This window comes from Ambystoma mexicanum, chromosome 6p (assembly GCF_040938575.1).
Source record: "Ambystoma mexicanum isolate Mex_15411 chromosome 6p, UKY_AmexF1_1, whole genome shotgun sequence".
Classification (NCBI taxonomy): domain Eukaryota; kingdom Metazoa; phylum Chordata; class Amphibia; order Caudata; family Ambystomatidae; genus Ambystoma; species Ambystoma mexicanum.
In genome coordinates this window covers 621,383,515-621,404,396 of record NC_090935.1, presented here as the reverse complement: position 1 = coordinate 621,404,396, position 20,882 = coordinate 621,383,515, and the positions used below count along the sequence as shown (strand labels likewise).

General features: G+C 45.6%; 1 long non-coding RNA gene across 1 annotated transcript in view; it reads left to right on the top strand.

Annotated features, from left to right (window-relative positions):
- Window positions 1–5,829: 5,829 nt before the first annotated feature.
- LOC138511661 (uncharacterized) overlaps window positions 5,830–20,882 on the top strand; it is a 48,288-nt gene continuing 33,235 nt past the window's right edge. Inside the window, exons 1-2 of the long non-coding RNA XR_011280654.1 lie at window positions 5,830–6,316; window positions 11,741–11,945. This is a non-coding gene — a long non-coding RNA (uncharacterized lncRNA). The remainder of the gene's footprint in view (window positions 6,317–11,740; window positions 11,946–20,882) is intronic.

Here is a 20,882-nt window from a genome sequence, read left to right as displayed (position 1 = left end):
GAAAAGGGCACTGAAGAGCTCATGGAAATAATTACCAGCCTGGACAAGCGACCGTCTGTGAGGTATCCCGTTTACAGTCCCTGACACAGAACTAGATTAATTTGTCTGCAACCTCTTTCGCTTTGTATTAGCCCTCTCTGACAGACCTCAGAGGAATAAGACAGACTACACTGCACCCAGCCTAGGCAACCACAGACCTCCCCCCTCCCACTCGGATGTCCTGCCGAGGGTCCATTCTACAAGGTCAAGGAAGAAATAATGAAAGCGGCCAGAGACTCCCCTGGGATCCAGTTCAGGGAAGCCTCAGTTGTGATGTATCAAGATCTGGTAGCGACAACGCTATCGAAAAGAAAGAACCTAAAACCACTGATAGAATGAGTATGGTTACAGGAGAGAAAGATTGCATACCACTGGGGGTTCCCCATGGCGTTGCTGTTCACGTCGGAGAGCAAGCAATGGAAGATACACACTATGAAAGAAGCAGAAAAGCTCCTTACCCCGTCCTGCCCAGATGAAGGGGAAGATGGCAGCCCTACTCCGATGGTCGCCCCCCAGAGGGCTGCTGCAGAATCCTGGTCCCGGGAGAGCAAGAGGTGGAGACCCAAATGCCCTACCCACAGGAATAAGAAAGGTGTAAAGGATTGAGGCAAGGAAGACTACTGGAGACTAGGAAGCGCATATGCGCCCGAAGAGGCTGGGGGATGCTCACCCCCTGAGTGGAGGAAAGCCAGGGACCCATGAGAAGAGACTGGTAGGCTTTCTTGGACCATGGCTGCAGGGTCCAGAGTAGTACTCGGTCTGTGGAAGGCCTGTTGGGCATCTGAGTTTATGACACAGGCTAGCAGCCTCTCAGACCCAGAGGGCTCCTGGAGACAATGATCAGTCAGAGGAGTGGGGGTTTTGGCACAACAGCTGCAGTTACACACAAAGTTATGTTTTTTGTGGTGGGAGGATGGTTGTCGGGACTGGGCCGGTTGCCCCAGGTTAAGTGGGTTAAACTCATGTATTTTGTTCTTCCTAGTTGGATGGGATTGGGAGGTGAGGAGAGGGAAGTGGGAGATAGGTTGGACGGGAAAGTTTTGGGGAATGCAAGGTACCAAATGGCAAGCTATGCAACACTACCTTACTACACAGACAAAGGTTCAGTCGCTCATGAGCACACTGAGTGGGAGACTGGCGACAGTGGTGGGATATATCATACTGATGGAAACCCATGGTGGATAGCTAGGGGGGCTTATCTTCCCAGGGAAGCAAAAGTCAGTGGCTCGCAAACTGGGAGAGCTTTCAACTGACATAGTCTGCCTACAGAAGACGCATCTCGAACGGCAAATACAATTTGGCGATTCTCTAGGGGTTACTTTGCCACCTCTGGGGCTAAGTAGAGGGGGTGGGTCCGCTCTCCAGTAGGTAGGTACCACTATCCGAGGTCGCAGTGAAGAGGGTCCTAATGGGGAGGTACATACTAGTGAAAGGGCGCTTACACAAGCAAGCCCTTACGTTTGCATCAATTTACTGCCCGAATAGTGCACAAGACCGGTTTCTAGGCACAATCGTCCCAGACATTATTTAATTTGCAGAGGGGCAAATCGTGTTGGGGGGAGATTTGAACTTGGTCCCCGACCCAGGTAATGATAAAACCCTACTGCCCACTAGGGAAGATTATACAAGAGCCATAGGTTTGCCAAATTAATGAGAGAGGTAGCGATAGTGGATGTTTGGTGGCTAATCATTGCAGGCTCGCATAATTACACATTCTACTCCCACGTCCACAAGGCCTGTCACAAATAGACCTAATCCTCATGTCCACTGAGCTTTTCCTTGTCTGGAGGGGGTCAGTATTCTGTCATGGGTGATATCGGACCATGCCCAGTGTTGGCTCGTATTCGGGCAATTGGCTTTCCAGAACGGCTTCAGAGGCCTTGGAAGCTGCAAGACTCCTTATTACAAGATGCAGCAATTAGGGGACAAATATGTAATGCCCTAACCAACTACTTCAGGGAAAAATACTCAGTGGGCTGTTCGCTGTCAACGGTCTGGGATGCCATGAAGGCGGTAATACAGGGGGAGCTGTTAACATGCGCAGCGGCACTCAGAAGAACTGGACGGATACAGCAAGCTCAGTTAGAAGAGAGGGTGAGGGAGCTAGAAAAGACACATGAATCCAAACAGTCCACGGAAGTGGGGAGGGACCTTAAAAAGGCCAAGTCCTTGCTGGAAATGCACCGACAAATCTGCTCGTGCCCTAACATACACCAAACAGTTATACTATGTAAACAGCAACAAAGCGAATCAGTGGCTGGTGTATAAATTGAAGACAATACATGTTCACAGCCCGGATGGCTCCCTATTGGTTTCGGCGGGGGACAAACTGAATGCGATGATGGACCACCATAGAGGCGTAATGACTGGGGCCCAATAGAGAGTGCACTACAATCTAGATATTTAGAAACTATCACCCCCACAGGAGTCACACAGGTTCAGTTTGACACCTTCGAGCTCCCCATCACCCTTCAAGAGGTTACAGAGGCAATCAGGACCCTAAACAACACAGCTACAGGCCCAGACGGATTCACGACTTGATTTTACAAAGTTTATGCACACGTATTGGCCGCCAGTCTAACAGACCTCTTAAATTCCTTCCCAACCACCGGGTGTATCACACCATGCTCATACCAAAACCTGGGAAAGACCTGGATGACTGCAGTTCGTATAGGCCTATTACACTAATGAACAATGACGCAAAAATGTTCTCCAAGATATTGGCATCCAGGTTTGCTAGGGTCCTACCCAAGTTGGTGCACCCTGATCAAACAGGGTTTATCTCGGGCCGCACCACCCACGATAATGTAAGACATATCCTCCATTTAGTTGAGTGTACTTCGAGGGAGGGAGTGGAACTGGTGGTTGTCTCGCTGGACGCTCAGAAAACGTTTGACCTACTTGATTGGGGGTATATAAGCAAAACGCTGGCCCACTGCGGGTTCGGCTTGAAGTATACAAAATGGGTCTTGGCCAACTATCAGCAACCCACCACATCCCTGAGTATTAATGGAGTCCGATCCCCGGATTTGGAAATCTCACGAGGTGCTTGTCAGGGTTGCCCCTTATCACCTCTAATATTCGCACTATTGATGGAGCCATTTGCCACCAGGAAACGTGCCAATTCGCAGAATGCGGGTGGGAGGGCATAGCTACAAAGTCTCCTTAAATGCTGATGATGTCCTACTCTCCCTTACTCAGCTTGATATGTCCCTAGATACGCTGTGGTGGGAAATTTCGGAGTTCGGCAAGGTGTTAGGCTTTAGGATTAGCTACTTGAAATCTAACGCCATGGCAGTAAATAGCCTGCAGAGGTGAAGGGAAACACTGGCAAGCAGCGGGTCAATCCCATGGAGGAAGGACCATATCACTTATCGAGGAGTCAGGATCCCGAATAAATCTGGGAAAGTGTATCGGGCCAATTTCCCACACCTATTCTGTAACCTTTTGGAGAATTTAGACCACTGGCAGAAGCATGAGGTGTCATGGTTTGGCAGGATAACTGCTCTCAAGATGAATCTGGCCCTGAGGTTCCTCTCTCACTGCCTGTGATAGAGGGAGCTTGGGAAGTTACAAAGGGGTTGATGAAATATATATGGGGCAGGAAAAAGCCATGAGTAGCCAAGAGGGTCATGCTTCGGGGTGTACCAGCGGTGGCCTGTGTGTCCCAGACCCCTCCAGGTACTGCTTTGCAGCGCCATGATCTCACTCCTTTGCATGGCACGAGACCAATAACCTACCCCGCTGCAAGCAGATAGAGGAGGCATGGAGCATAGTTCAGCCATCTGGGCTGACACGCCATCCTCTGGGGTCATGCCCCCTGACTTCCACCAAGAACACGGTTCGCTGTTGGAGAAGGGGGGCTAGCCGGTGGGGCGCAAGCAGTATCCTGTGCCCTCTCACTCCAGTGTGGGACAACCCAGAATTCAAGCCATGGATCAGATCAGCGGGCTTCCATATATGGCAGGAAGGAGGCTTGGTCTTTAACAATGGGGTCCCCTATCCTTCGAGGAATGCAAAGCAAGGTTCCAAATGTCAGAAGAAGAAAGGTTCAGTTATGCTCAGCTTCGGCACTGGATGTCATAGCACAGCACAAAAGCGCAGGGTGGAAGGGACTAGAACCCACCTTAATGGCAGAATGGGAAAGGTATCAACCCTTAATAAGCTCTTAGATAGATCAGACCCCACTAAGAAAGAGGACTACATGATTAGATGGGAGAGGGACCTAGGGAGAGTGTTTGGGTCGGAGGAATGGAATCAGATCTGGATGCGCACACTTAGAAGCTCCAAGTGCGTAACTAACAAGGAAGGGGCAGTAAAAGTGTGCTTTAGATGGTACATGACGCCAGAAACATTAACCCAGAGTTGTCATCACAATGCTGGAGGGGATGCACAGCCACGGGAACGCTTTTCCATCTTCTGTGGGCCAGAGGCCTAGACAGGATGGGGCCTGAGCGGGCAAGGCCCACCCAAAATCTGAAAATGCCCACACAGCAGCGCTATGTGGGCATTTACAGATGTAAATGTCACTGCAATGGGCCCAACTACATCGGCTTCAGCCCCCACTTGTTAGACAGTTCTGGCTACGCCCCTGCTGTTGGCCTTTCAAAAATCAATCCAATTCTGGAAGGAGGTTCTAGCTCAGGCTAAACAAATGACGCTGGGCTGATGATTCGTTGGGACCCGCGGAGTGTATTATTGCGAGACACAGGTGATGGCGTGTTTCCACTAATCCAACCACTCACCTCCCCACGGCAGCAAAGATTACCATAGCCACCTCTGGAAGTGCCCTGAGGGACCGGTGATCACTATGTGGGGGGCAAAATGCTGGGATACAGCAGTGGTGGAGAAAATTACAGCAATGTGCCTGGGCAGTATGGGTACTTTCCACAGCACCTAGTCCCCTTTCTTTGAATATGCAGAACAGTTCCCAGGGATGGCGTAAACCCCCAACCCTTAGATGGTGCTCGAGGTACTAATACCTAGGCAAAAGGGTAGAGCCCTGCCAAGCAAACACCCCGGGTGTATATCTGAACGGAATGTGTAGAAGAAAAGATATTAGACCACTTGTGTTGGCAATGTGATTGTTTAACTGCTATCTATCGTCTCCTTGTCTTGTTTCAGTTTTCTTTTTTCCGTTGTGTTTTGTTTATTTGACTGCAACCATAAAAATGACAAATAAAGGAGACAGTGAAAAAAAAATACAAATGAGAACTAAATAGCGAATGACTCCTTCTAAGGAGCAAGAGAACAATATGTAGTGTTACTATAGTGTAAGGCCCTGACGTAGCGCGCACCTTCAGCCTAGTATTTTGCGCTTGAGCAGTGTTGCAGGCTGTGCGCATTTGTTAAATAGAACCGTGGTGATTTAATCATAGGATCCTGTACTCAGTCAAACGGGCTGTTTATGCGGCAAAATATATTAACATTCTAGTGAATAATGTCCAGGGAGCAGGAGATGCACAAAAAAGCAGCTGTTCAGTTGTCCTGCGTTAAATCACGCCATTCCTTTATTTTCTACAAACAGGAAGGCGTCTGCTCTTTTTTTGTTTTAAATAAAAGGTTAAATTGGGCTCTTACATTATTTCAGCTTAATCCATGAATGGAAGGATGAATTCGCATGTCATGGCACACAGTTTACTAGTGCATGGTTCACTGTAACTCAGTCTTACATGGTTAACAAGTACTAGAACAACAGCCCCGTGCGCTTTATTGTTGCGCACTTTTTGTGCGTGCCGATAGGCTATTTACGGAGGGGAAAGACGCACTTTGCAGGATAGTAAACTGAATTGCACGCATATATGGAATCATGTTACAGATATTCACCACCTGTTCAGTCTAGGTTTCCAATTAATTTGCATATTTCCCTGGTGCTGACCTGTGTTTCCTCTCCAGATTTGCATCAGAACAAGGATGAGCGAGTGAGAAATAACCGACCAATCAAGTGGCAAAGGGAGGCTCCCACAGCACTGGTGCTGCACTGCATTCCATGGGTTGCTTGAATGTGCCAGATCTAAGCTCACAGACAGCCCTAACTCAGCAATTCACCCAAAACGATGCGCACAAGAAGGCACGCCTCTGTGTTGGTGTCCTTGCAAGAGGGATCGAGAGTGGAAAACACTCAAGAAATAAACGTCCTCCTGTTTAATAAATGAAAATGGCTTTTTGTTCAGATAACAATACAAACGTGGTGCAACAACAAACACCATCTAAACTGTTTAGAACTCAACCCCTACACGGCGGCACAAGTGCACACTGGTGCTCCACCTGCAAACAGGTAAGATTCCAATGACTCTGACGCCGTGCTACTACCATATGCCACTTGCCATTTAGCCACCTCACAGAATTACTTCTCTCTCCCTATACTGGCATCTTGGACTTCCACAGACCTACCCATGTGAAGGCAATATTTGCCAATGATTACAGTCTCCTCTGGGAAATGAGCTGAACATCAGGTGTTAAACAGTGTTCTACCATTTGGAACTGCCATTACTTAAGAGTCATTCGGACGCTTATTAACCTGTTTGGCCTTACTATATTCTTTGGTGCATTACAAAACCATCACTTTCGCCTTACTGAACACAATCCTGAATGCACCAAGGTGCACATCTCTTTCGCCCCGATGAATGCTGTGGTGCACACATTACGCCCCTTTCTTTTTTTAATTTTAATGATTTTTATTGTTCAAGATACAGATATAGTTACATGTGTTAGCACATTAAAGACTTTGAGTAGATCTGGTAACCATTCAGAATGAACAGAGATAACAATTTTTAAACAAGGAAGGATATTAACTGTATCCAAGATATATAAACATTGAATTTGTTTGATGTGTAAAGTTGAACAAGAATGGAGTAGGAATTGGAGTTAGTGCTAATTAAACCTGGATTAACATAATACATATCTGTAATGAGTAACTATTATGGAGATATGAGTAGAGAAGTGGGGAGACAAAACAGGGAAACAGACAGCAAACATACCAGAAACAGAAGGGAGCAAGGTGAAGGGGGGGAAGATGGGTATAACAGATTATTTCATAAAACTGATTTTTCTATTGCTGAGATAATTAAAAACAAGCATTTGTATATAAATATAGTCATTCAGTTAGTAACGTAAGCATAGGAATGCATATTCAGGAGCCATGAGCAGTTGCATTGAAACAGTTGAGATAACATGTGAAATAGTACCATTTAGCATTATATTTCGGAATTGTATTAAGATTTTTAGTCATGCACATTTCCAATTTGTGAGTTTGACATATAGCGTTCCACCATGCTTTGTTAGAGAGCGATCGAAAGTCTTTCCAGTTTGCTGTAATACATTTTAAGGCTATGCATATGAGTAGGTCGTATAATCTGGCAGAGTCCGGTGGAATATATGTTGTAGTGGCCACACTTCCCAAAAATATGCTTACAGGAGAAAACGGTACATCTACAGAGAAGATGCGCTGAATGCATTTCCAAATATCATACCAAAATTTGACAATAAATGGACATTCAAAGAACATATGCATATAAGTAGCAGGAGATAGGCCACATGACCAACATTTAGCGTCATAGTTCAGGTTGGCCTTCGCTAATTTAGCCGGAGTACTGAATGCTCTATGAATAAAGAAATAGTAGTGTTGTGTAATGTTGGCTGAGACAGATACTTGTTTGATTCTAGAAAACAGGCGGAGCCATATGTGGTCATCAAACTTATATCCTAAGTCAAATTCCCATTTCAGATGGATTGGGCACATATTAAATGTTGAGGTTAGCATATTATATATTTTTGAGGCTCTGACCTCACCTGTCATGGTTAGCTGTAGTAGTCTAAAGGCGTCTGGAGAAAGAATCTCATATGAGCTGTGATCTAGTGCATCAAGACAGGAGTTGATTAATTTATTGTAAAACTGAAAGTCAGTCTTGGGTATGGTGAACATGGTAGAGAGTTGTTGGAAGGAGAGAATAGAAGGGCCATCTATGATGTGTTGGATGAATCTAATTCAATTTCCAATCCATGCTTTGCGATTAAGGATCTTTTTTATTAATAACTATATTCTTATTGTGCCATAGTAAAGGAGATAGGTATTTATTGGGATTTTTGGTATGGGGGAAGAGAAAGGATTGTAGAACTGAAACGGATGCTTTGATAGGTTCCGAGATGTTCTTAGAAGTGTACTTAAAGATGTATTTATGGTCAGTAATATTGTGTGGATGAACTATATATTTCCCTAATGTACACCATATAGGGATATCGGCAAGTTCGGGATCAGTGAACCATTGGCGAGATTGTTTTATGAGAAATGCAGAGTGGTATAGCTTAAAGTCCGGGAATTTAACACCACCCATTTCATAAGGTGCTTTCAGTTTGGTTAGCGCAATTCTTCTGCTTTTTCCTATTCCCCAAAGAAAATTAAGTAGTATGGAATATATAGATTTAAAAAAGGAAAGGGATAGTGGTACGGAGAGAAGCTGAAGATAGTAAAGTACAATATAGGATAGCATCATTTTAATTGTATCCAAATGCCCCCACCAGGAGAGGTATAGAGGGGATCATTTGGATGTATGATCTTTCAGGGTGTCCAATAGTGTTTTAGTGTTGAGCTTGATCGTTTTGCCCCTACAATTCAAGAAACAAAGTCCTAAATATTTTATGGATCCACTACACCATTTGAGGCCAAACGATTCAATGTCATGCTTGAGGCAATAGGGATTTAATGGCATAATTTCTGATTTTTGTCTGTTAAGTTTATATCCTGATACAAGGCCGAACTGAGATAGAGTATCTAAGAGGTTTGGTATATGGAGTTTAGGGTTTTTGATTAGGATAAGAATATCGTCGGCATAAGCAGCAATTTTGGTTATTGAAGTGCCTGCTTGAATCCCTGGGATATTTTTGTTTAATCTTATTGATTCCAGCAGCGGTTCAAGTGATAGAATATATAATAACGGTGAGAAGGGGCAGCCCTGCCTTGTGCCTCTGAGTAAGGTAAAGAATGAAGAAGTTAGTCCATGTAAATAAATACAGATTTCGGGGCTGAATATAGAAGTTTTACCAGTGAGATAAATTTCTCACCAAATCCATGCCAGCGTAGGGATTGGAACATAAAATTCCAATCTACACGGTCAAAAGCTTTTTCCGCGTCCAAAGCGATGGCAGCATATCCTTGTCTGTCTTTTTTGTCCTTGGCTACTAGACTAATGGCATTAAGTAGGAGTCTTGCGTTAGAGGATATGTTACGTCCTTTTACATAACCTGTTTGGTCCGCTTTAATCAAATTTGGGAGGGAAGATTCAATTCTATTAGCAAGTATTTTAGCAAAAATGTTGCTTTCTATGTTGATAAGAGAAATGCGTCGATAGTTGCTGGGGAGGGAAGGGTCTTTGTCGGGTTTATGGAAAATGATGAGTAGAGCTTCTGAAAATGATCCAGAGGAAGATTCTTGCAATATAAAGTATGAAAATAGTGTTTTGAGTTTAGGTGTCAATATTTGGGATAAATTGATGTAGAATTCGGTTAATAATCCATCTGGGTCGGGTCCTTTGCCTTTGCCCAGGCTATGGATAGCTTTAGTGATCTCTGAGGAGGTAATATCGTTGTCAAGGGGAGAAAGGTCTAATCTGGGGTATGAAGTGCCGCTAATATTTTTAAAATAAGAATCAATTTCATTTTTTGGAACTTTCTGGAGTGTATAAATTAGTATAAAACTTTCTGAAGCATTCAAGTATTTTGTCAGGGCGGTGATGAGAAATACCTTGGGTGTCTTTGATATGTGAAATTTGAACTCTTTCTTTTTTGGTTTTTAAATATGAAGCCAGCATTTTGCTTGCTTTATTTAACGTTTGGTATATTTTTGTTTTATATTTAAGTATGGTTCAGGCTGCAAGTTCTGTTATTTCTTTATTGATTTCAAAGCGTAGATTTATTATTTGTCTTAGGTTTGTTGAGTTAGTGTCCGCATAATAGTGTTGTTCTGCAAGGGTGAGCTTGGAGTAAAGGTCATCTAGATGTTTTTTTCTAAGTTTCTTATTCCTACCGGAGAGGGCCATTATGTGACCTCTCAAGACGGCTTTGAATGCATCCCAATTATTGACAACCGAGGTATCGCCGTCAAGATTGTTAGCAAACTATTGTTGGACAAAAGCTTGAACCGATTGATTAAACTGTGGATCATTTAGAAGGAAGTTGTTAAGTTTCCATCTAGTAGCAGTTTTATTCGTCTCTGCGAGGCAGAAAGAAGTAATAACCGGTGCATGATCTGCTATGATAATATTGGCAATTTTAGAGTCAATAATAGATCCAGATAGGGTTTTGATTGCAAAAATATAGTCGAGTCGTGATAGTGTGTTATGTGGAGGTGAATGGAAGATATATAGTTTACTGCCATGCCAGATAAGTGATTTGCGCTCCCTTGCTGTTGAAACAATGAGTTGTAGTTGAGAATATTCCAATAGGTAGAATATCATTGTTCTAGGCAGCTGACGAGATGTGGAGGAAGCTGAAGGTTGACCTATTCTATGAGCCCGTTGTATGTTGAATTTTGTGTCCAAGGGCAAATGTAGAATAGCTGGTAAGAATTTTTGTAGGAAGGTAATAGGGTCGGATCCCTCAGCTCCTTCTGTTAAACCTGAAATGCGTAGATTATTGTGCCTGCTGCGATTTTCCAAGTCTTCGTTGTGCCTTTGGAGGTCTTTAATAGATTTTTCTAACTGTGCTACTTTAGGGGATATATCTTCAAGTACACCGACTCTTTTCTGTACTTCTTCCACTCTGTTATTAACACCCATCCACTTTTCATCTAGTTGCTGTAGCTTAGTGTTGGTATTTTCAATGAAGGGTTTAAGTGCCCTAATTTCCGCTAGTATGACTTCAATGGCAGGATCAGAAATTCCAAGTGGGGGTGGTGATTCACTTTTAGGTCTTTTCAGGCTCGTTGTGGAAGAGGTGGTGTCTTTAGCAGAGGATGCATTTTTTTGGTTAGCTTTATTTGCTGCCATAATTGTAGAATGTAAAGTAAACCTTGTGATTAGAGCCTTTACTGCTGCGTAGAGTTGTAGATGAGTTTGAATATGTCAGCTCAGTGGATAGTTTGCATTCAGTTATATTATCTCCTTATTATAAAAAGATAGAGAGGTTTGTTGATTTGTTGATTTGAAGGCGTTTAGCAAAACCTCTTTATGAATCTTGTTTATGACGGCCTGTAGTATGCAATTATTACATCCATATTGTTTGTGCTATGTTACTCTTGTGTAAAGAGACCAACATGGAAACACAGAAGAACAATAAGGCATATACTACAAAAACTTAAAGTTTTGAAAATGTCTAGCAGGTATAATTGGTAAAATAAATGAGACCAGAAGCAATCCTTCAGTGCAATGTATAATTCGAAGAGGATTCTGCCAGTCTAGTTATGGAGGTGAGGAGTTTGAGGGTGGGGAACAAAAGACAAGGCTGTGGCGCTTACAGATAAGGGTTGTTGAAGTGATTGTGGCAACAAATCGTGATTTCTGTTGTTATTTGTGATAATTCTTTGACTATATACTTCAACTTATTACCTTCACCCCTTTATATATTCCCTTCCTCCTCCACTCCTCACCTTTTCATTTCTTTTTACTTTGTTCCTCCTTTTTGATATCAGTCTGTCCTCAGCAAACCTTTGTTGACTTTAAATATTGCTTTATCCTTTTTTTTTTTTTTTTTTATATGTGCCCACCAGGTGGCAGCGTCTTCTTAGGTGCCCGTAATGTTAGGCCCAGGCCGGCGCGTCACAAGCTTCTCTTCATGCAGGGCGGCGCTCCTCCCGCACTTTCACGGAGTCTTCTATGCGGCAGCCGAGCGGCACCTCCAGCTGTTCGGAGCGGCGCCAAAAATCACCCGTTCCTGTTCCCAGCTTCTTTGCGGGATGTAACATGGAAGAAAAGGTAAGTTTTATTTTTATATAATATACCTAATGCTTTTTTTTATAATTATGAGGCGGAGTAGCGCGGTCAGGCGGCCATCTTCTTCGGCGCTTAGCCACGCCCATTACGCCCCTTTCGTCAAAACTCGAGCACTTCAGACAACACTGTTACACTTCTTTAAACAAAACTGACTCTCCAACTAATTTATACAGAGACAAATGAATGTCGTTTCCACCATTTTTTCATGCGTTTATGGTAAACATTTTTGATTTCTTATTTTTCATGTTAAACATTAAGTTATTTTTATTTTCTGATTACATGCTGCGTCTTGTTGTATGCACTTATTTTGAATGACTTTGTCTGGTCCTCTGTAGTTTGCCATTCCGTTGAATTTAAACAGTGTTTTTCGTCTTATAAAAAAATAAAAATCTATTTTCATTTTCATATTCTTTTTTCTTGCATCACGTTTGTATTGTTATCTGGAAAAAATGATGTCCCTTTGTTACACAGGAGTGTGTTCTTTTGTTTACAAATCACCCAATACACCGCCCTCAAGACAAACGACTTCCCCTAACATCCCACTCCACTGCAAACCCACCCCAATACTTTTTTTCTATTAAATATTTTTATTGATTTTTAGAAAAAAAAAAAAAGAAAGGACTGAGCATAGTGTCATTTTATTATTTGGAGTTTTATAATGCACAAAAACACAAAATAAGTCAGAGCACACAAGCGTTAAGCAATATCTAGTTTATTCAAGGGCATCCAAATACATTCATGTCCCAGATTTAACCATCTAACTGTAACTGCTGAACCCATATGCATGCATTAGTATTGGCCGTACCCAAAACCGTCTCCCGTAATGATAGGCTCACAACTTGTGTCAAGTGTTGGCAATTTAAGGCCGTAGGATTTTATTGTACAGATATGAGTTATGGCAATAACAATATCACATATCATGATGGTATCATACTTTTGGGCACCGGGTACTGAGGTTACCCCCTCTGGCCCATGCCGCCTTCTTGTGTCCCACGACTTGTTGTGGGCACCATACAGTGCCTTGTACTTCTTTTTGTTCTTCTCCCCCTTTTGTAGCGTGGGTGGGTTCTGTGGTAAAGAAACAAGAAGATTTGGAAGACACTGAGTAAACAGTGAACCTCCTGTTTGCTTGGGTCCCCGTTCAGGGTCCACAAACAGATTGTGTTTACTTTGAGCATGCTGCTCATATTTATAGGACCCAGGGAGGGCCTGGGTCTTTTTTTTTGTGTATGTGGTGGGGGCTGCTGTTGTTGCAGCGCCCGGCCGGATAGCCGACTGTCTGGCCCACTGGTGGGCGCAGATCTTTTGAACCTGGGTCCTGCCTGACGGTTGTTTTCCTTGTGGCGCTTAGCACCTTGCTGTTTGGAGGAAGGGTGAGATGACTGTTTGCACCTTACCCTTCCGTGGCTTTGTGCTGCCGAGACTGCGTGTCTCCGTAGCTGGGGGGAGGAGAGGAGCAGGCACGGGGAGGTTGGGGCTGCCCCTCTCCCAGCTGCCGAAGGTAACAGCAGTTACCTTGCCTCGCTTGTGGGATGCCCTCGCTTGTGGGATGCCCATGCAGCATTGCCCATAAGAGACTTCCAATCAAATGTAGGAAGATATAAAATACATTGGAGCTCATTTTGTAAGTAGTCCGGAGGGGACCGCTTACGTGCAAACAAGTCCCATTTGGACAATTTTCATTGTTTGCACTGCAGAGTGCAAAAGAGAAGTGTAAAGAGATGGCAGAAGGTCTTTGCGCCTCTCTTTTGCACCGCGCAGTACAAAATGAGCAAACGCTGCCTGCCTTGCTCTTTGCAGGCGGCATTTACAATGATTATATATGTAACCCACCAGCTTTTTCCTGGTGTAAACATCAGGCCGATTACATAGGAAATCATTGGTTTTACGCCAGCACGAAAATATCATGCGGCCGTAAAACCACATTATTTTTGCAGGTGGAGGGTAAAAGCAAGGTGGAAACCTAACTCCCTTTCTGCCTCTGCCCTTAAAAACAATTAAACTGACCCGGAGCGTAAATGCAGGTATTAAGACAGGCGCAACACCTTTACGCCTGTATTTGGTGCCTTCATTCACGCTCCGTGGACTTTGAAAGATGAGCCCCCCTGATATTAAGGAATTTGGAGAGATACACTTTTTAACATATAATATGCAATACAATCCTAGTAAAATACAGTCTTCAATAAATATTGATAATTTAATAACTGACACAATGAACCAATATTTCTACCTCTGCCTATGCAGTTCCTACCTGACACTCTCCCCTACTCTTCTTCAGATAGAAACCTCTGCATCATCTATAACCCTTCTCACACCGTCTCTACTTTCACAGCCCAAACTGGAACAGCAGCTCACCTCACTCTCCTAAATATTAGGAAAATCAGGCACCTCCTTCCTTTCAACACCACCAAGCATCTCTTATCCACTCTTTTCTTCTCTAAACTGGACTACTAAGCCAGCATTCTCTTTGGTCTCCCCAACTATGCTTTCTGTCCTCTTGACAAGATCATTACCTTCGCTACTAGGATTCTCTTTGAACTCCGTCACTTCATACCTCGTTCCATCACCAGGCTGGATGGCTGATGATGCAAAACAGGGCCATATTTAAATGTCTTCTCCTGGTTCACAAATCAATCCACGGTAAGGCGCCACTATATGTATCCCCCTCTATCTAACTCTATAAGCGTTCTCGTAGTCTCTGATCTGCCTCCTCGACTTCCCTTGTGGTTTCTCACCCTCCCTGTACTTCCTCTCGCTTCCGCTCTTTCTCCGAGTGAGTGGAGGAAGCTGTTAGGCAGAATTACATGCAGTACCCTTTGGGAACACCACACACAATTAAGACTACAAGTGACAGTACAAATTCACATTTGGAACAAGCATGTACTACACAGTTAAAGTGGTAGCGATGGCTGAGCAGGCAGACTTATTTCAAGACTAAGTGAGCAGTATCAAATAGTTACACGAAGGACAGCTATTACTATGATTCAGGAAAACACTGACTCAAGGTTTTCAAGTAAAAGAATATACATTTATTTTACTCTTCAGTTGTATAACATTTCACTATTCTAAGCAGTTTAAAAATCACACTCTTGATACACCACACCACTCCCAATAAGTTCCAGACAAGTTAAGCTCACAACATGAAGTGGGAGCAAAATGGCACTCCAGCAATTTAGAAATGGAACCACACCAACAGGTAAGGAAGTACTCAGGGCAATTGAGCAAGAGGAACTACAGTGATAGAATCAGGTAGAAAAGGCTTAGGGCCAAAGTCAATGAGTCAAAAGTCTTTTGCTCAAGATCACACGTTTCAGGGTGGTTCGCAGTAAAGTTCATGCCACGGATTCTGGACGAGGTTGGTTGGCAGAGAACATAGTTCAAAGAGAAGAGAAGGACAAGCCCTCAGTTTGGAGAAAGATTTCAAACACTTTCACCGCGGCTGAACGAAACGAACAACCGGATTTGCACAGTACCTTAAAATGGAGAGGAAGCTGTAGCTGAGGCGGACGTTCCTGGAAGTTCCTGCAGGCTCACGGTTCCTGAAGCGACTGTCGGACTGACAAGAAGTAGGAAGACTGGAGGGCCCTGCACTACCCAGGGAAGAAACCAGCAGCAGAGCAAAGCAACAAATAAAAGGTGCGCTCCTTAAAACCCAAGCAGGGACCAACCTTCTTGGCTATCCGGCCCACTGTAGCTCTGTACAGCGAATTCGACCAGAGGAGGGGTCCTGGCTTGAAGTTTGGGCGAACTGGTTGGTCCACCAGCTCAAGGGAAGAAGTTTCCTGGAGGATCTTCTCTGTCGTTGGATTCTGAAGATTCGGACCTGCAGCAGGGCTTCACTGGATGGTTCAGTCGTTGTAGGGGTCCTCTTCTGTCAGTTCCTCATTGGTACTTTCGTTCCAGTGGCGGCTCTGCCTTTCCAGTCCCAGAGACCTGCTTTTTATGCAGTTTTCCCCCATTCACACAGCCTGGCTGTCAATCACACAGCGGGGTGGCTGTCCTTGCAAGGACAGTCACCCAGCCAATCATACAGGAGTGCGACTTGGGTTACCAAGATAACCCTTGGCAGGGGTCCTAAAACCCCTCCCTCACATCCTGCCTACCCAGACTTTCAGGCGCCTTAAGGAGGGCTTCTGTGCAGAAGCCCGGGAAAAGACGGCGAACAAAGGGACCAAACCTGAGTTGGCACGCAGAGTAAAACACGAGAAAGGCTTTAACAAAAAGAAATGGTGACTAAACCCAGCCGGAGCCGAAATAAAACATATTTGGTCAAGCGGGTTTATGTTCAAGGCTAATATAATAGCCTTAAACAATACCATGGTTATATAAGATAACCGTGGTATGAAATATAGGGTAGTTACCACTGCCACCAGCCAAGTCTTGATGAAAAGGGAACGAAACAGTGCTCCAAGAGAAACAGACAAAAAGAGTTAAGAATTAACCCTTTCCAATACTCCATGTAAGAATGGGTGTACTGGGTCTGTGGTTTAAAGAGAATACATAAGGTTAATGGCAACTTTACATGTTTCTAGAAGACAGTAGTCAGAAAAATGGACTCAGTGGGAAGTCTAAAAGACAACCCTGTGTTACTGCACTGAAGGTGCCGTGTAACACACACAAAAATGATGCTCATGGAGTAGGTGAGGCGCCAGAGCCCAAGAGCACACAAATGGTAAAAACACACACAGCAAAACACATGTAATACTGGGAAAAAGGCTCACACTCTTACCAGGTGAAAAAATAAACCCTAGAAATCCAGCAAAGCTGCTGAGGTACTCATTAGGTAAGGGAAATCAGCCATTTATGAGAATTCTCCCTAACAGAAGCTGCAGAGCAAAGAAGATGTACTTGGGCTCAGGAGTGAAAACCAGCAGGAAAAGCAATTTAAAGATCTCCGCCCCTCACTGGAGGGGAGAAGTGGGGCAGTCTGCAGGGGGAGTTCTCTAACGAAAATACTCAGTGCAGCCTATCCCCAGAGGACCACTTTTGAAATGCTCCAGTGGACCCACCTGCAGTCACAATAGAGACCTGGAGGATGGAAGCAAGATGACGAAAACTCCCAAAACATCAAAACAGGCAGTCATTTCCACCTTCCTAACGGCAAGTACCACAGAGAAAGCAACAAAGGGAAAGTGAATCGAGGCTATGATTCACTCGGAGGACCCTGGACTGACTCAATCACAGCCCGCACAAACAGTCACCAAGACCGACTTAGAAGAACTCTTAGCTGCACTGACAAGGGAATATGAAAAGGGCACTGAGGAGCTCATGGAAATAATTACCACCCTGGACAAGCGACCGTCTGTGAGGCATCCCGTCTACAGTCCCTGATGCAGAACTAGATGAATTTGTCTGCAACCTCTTTCCCTTTGTATTAGCCCTCCCTGACAGTGCCTATAAGACAGAATACACTGCACCCAATCGAGGCAACCACACACCTTTACATCCCCCCCGGACATCCTGCCGAGGGTCCAATTCTACAAGGTCAAGGAAGAAATAATGAAAGCGCAGAGACTCCCCTCGGATCCAGTTCAGGGATGCCTTAGTTGTGATGTATCAAGATCTGGTAGCGACAACACTATCGAAAAGAAAGAACCTAAAACCACTGATAGAATGAGTATGGTTCAAGGAGAGAAAGACTGCATACTGCTAGGGGTTCCCCATGGTGTTGCTGTTCACGTCGGAGAGCAAGCAATGGAAGATACGCACTATGAAAGAAGCGGAAAAACTCCTTACCCCGTCCTGCCCAGAGGAAGGGGAAGATAGCAGCCCTACGCCGATGGTCGCCCCCAAGAGGGCTGCTGCAGAATCCTGGTCCTGGGAGAGCAAGAGGTGGAGACCCAAAGGCCCTACCAACTGGAATAAGAAAGGTGTCAAGGATTGAGGCAAGGAAGACTACTCGAGATTAGGAAGCGCATGTCCACCCGAAGAGGCTGGGCGATGCTAACCCCCCCGAGTGGAGAAAAGCCAGGGACCCACGAGAAGAGACTGGTAGGCCTCCTTGGACCATGGCTGTAAGGTCCAGAGTAGGACTCAGTCTGCGGGAGGACTGTTGGGCATCTGAGTTTAGGACACAGGCTAGCAGCCCCTCAGACCCAGAGGGCACCTGCAGCCAATGGTCAGTGAGAGGAGTGGGGGATTCGGCACAACAGCTGCAGTTACACACAAAGTTATGTTTTTTGTGGTGGGAGTATGGTTGTCGAGACTGCGCCGGTTTCCCCAGGTTAAGATGGTTAAACTCATGTATTTTGTTCTTCCTAGTTGCATGGGATTGGGAGGTGGGGAGAGGGAATGGTGGGATAAGTTGGACGGGAAAGTTTTGGGGAATGCAAGGTACCAGATGGCAATCTATGTAACACTACCTTACCACACAGACAAAGGTGCAGTCGCTCATGAGCACATAGAGTGCCCGAATACGAGCCAATACCGGGGCATGGTCCGATATCACCCTTGAAAGAATACTGACCCCCACCGGACAAGGAAAAGCTCAGTGGACATGAGGATTAAGTCTATTTGTGGGGCGTGGCTTGGGCAGCCATGGAGTAGGCTGGGTTTCTGCTTTGCTCCGTGATCCGACGATGATCCTGGGATGTTAGTGCTTCCATACTGCAGGCTACTACAAGAAAAACGGCATTATGGACGTGGGAATATGGCTGGAAAAAGATGCTCCCACCCGCGACTGACTCAGCTCATGGAAACGCTCGTTTAGACACTTTGTTGCACGGACCGAATGCGGCCAGTCGGCAACAAAATGGCGGCCTGGAAGAACAAAGAGATTCGTGCAGATGGCCTGAGCGCATCCAGTGTGAGCTGCAGAGGGAGCTAAGATGTGGCCACTGTAGCCGGCATGCCTACGGGAAAGCGCTGTGCCCTGCCCGACCTGCGAATACAGGTAGAAACAAGGAAGACAAAAGGCGGATGAAGGCGGACCGCACTCCGTGGCACGTTTGTGGCGGACCCGGCCCCCTGTGAGGAAGGAGAGATGTTGGGTGCCCCCTGGCAGCGCGAACTGCGGCGGGCGCACACATGTTACTAGTGCAGCCGCCGACCAAGCCGCCTGCTGGAAAAGCAACTCGGCAAGTACACGCGGCTGGAGCCCTCGGGTAAATGCGAGGCTCCGACGCGGACCGCTGGAGCGTGCAGTAGGCTGAACGGGAGGCGAACGGCAGAGGCAGCCGGGCGGCGAACGTTCAGAAACCCATAATCTCCACCCAGTGTCAAAACAAATGTGTGTCATAGAGTGACTTTGAGCCCTGTGTACTGCTGGAGAGCCGTCGTAGCTGGCGAGTGACTCCATTATTGAGAGGCAATCTGATTATGCTGGCTGGAGTATAATGTGCACGTGTGCACCCAAAGCGCAAGCTCGCAGACTGAACCATATTAGCATATGGCGAGCTCTGGACAAAGCCTGCTACAGTAAGACCTGTAGATGTGACATGAACAGGCTAATGTGAGTGGACTGAGCAGCCCAGGAAGGTGCTGCATGACGAAGAGCTGCTGCAGCAGTGAATATCCATTGTAACCCGGGAAGCGCTCGGGACGGGCGTCGCTTGCTACGAACACTGTGTCAGCCGACTTGCACACGGAGAGGCTGCTGCTACATGAGAGGACTGGAAATTAGCCCGTGAGCGTTCACATACACACGCGCAGGCCGGGGGGAGTGCAGTGCGCGTAACGTGGGACTTTGATCAAGGACAGTCAGGCAGGAACAAAGAGAAACGCAATTACTGGAAAACGACCTAGCAGATTGGAGACGGCCTGTGAAGTAAAGTGCTATTGCACCCCTTGATGAAGCATGGTGAGGCTACAGAAGATGAACCAATAGCCACTGAGTGAGAGTGTGTAACATAACTTCAAAAAGTGCGCCCAACTCTGCTTGCATTGCATGTGCCCAGGCAACCCATTCACAAAAAAGGGTGACAATGAAAACGTGTGCCAGCAAAATTGTATGAGGAGTATAAACGTGGGAGTATACAATCCACTTGATAAGCAATTTCACGCGCCATAGGACAAAGCAAGTTGCAGAGATAACAACCCCGACAATTGGAGGATCTGGGAGCGTCATAACAACACTGCATAGTCGGAACCAGACACGCAAGAAGGGCAGCGCAATGTCAGTGAAAGGACTCAGAGCTAAGACCAAACAACCGACAATGGAGGTCTTTGCAAAAGCGCAGAGGACCCCTACAAAAGCGATGCAAAGCATGGTCACGACTCCCGCAGAAGAAGCCCCAGAAGGAGACAAGCATCAGATCCTGGCGGTCATAACAGAATTGAGCACCAAATGGGGCTCAGCAATGGCGGACTTGCAGACAGCTCTAGAGAACAAAATTGATGCGGTGGGAACTGAACTCACCCTGCTACGACAAGGCGTTAGGGCGTTGGCAGAAAATGGCCTGGAAAGCGCGGTGAAGATCAATACAGATGTCAGCGCAAATAACGCAAAAGAGGTCCACGTGTTGAAACAACAGGTTGCCAATCTCGAAAATCGTGTGGAGGAAGCGGAAGGAAGGGCGAGAAGAAATAACATACGGGTGGTCTGCCTGCCGGAGGGGGAGGAAGGCCAGGACCCCACAAACTATGTGGAGAACATGATCCTCCAGGAGATAGGAGCAGACAAGCTCTAACAGGGGATCACTGTGGAGTGAGCGCATCGTGCCCTGGTGAGGAAACCACGACCTGGGGCCCCGCCAAGACCGATAATTGCGAGGATCTTGAATTATAGAGACAGAGAGAAGATCCTGGAATATTTTCGTAAGGGCGGAACAATAGAGAGGGCATCCACCAACATCACGGCATACTCAGATTACACGATGCTGATGCAGAGACAGAGGTATAGCTACGTGGCCGTCAAAAGGAGGCTGCGTACGGCTGGCATCAAGTATATGCTTCTGTACCCGGCGAAACTGAAGGTGCTGC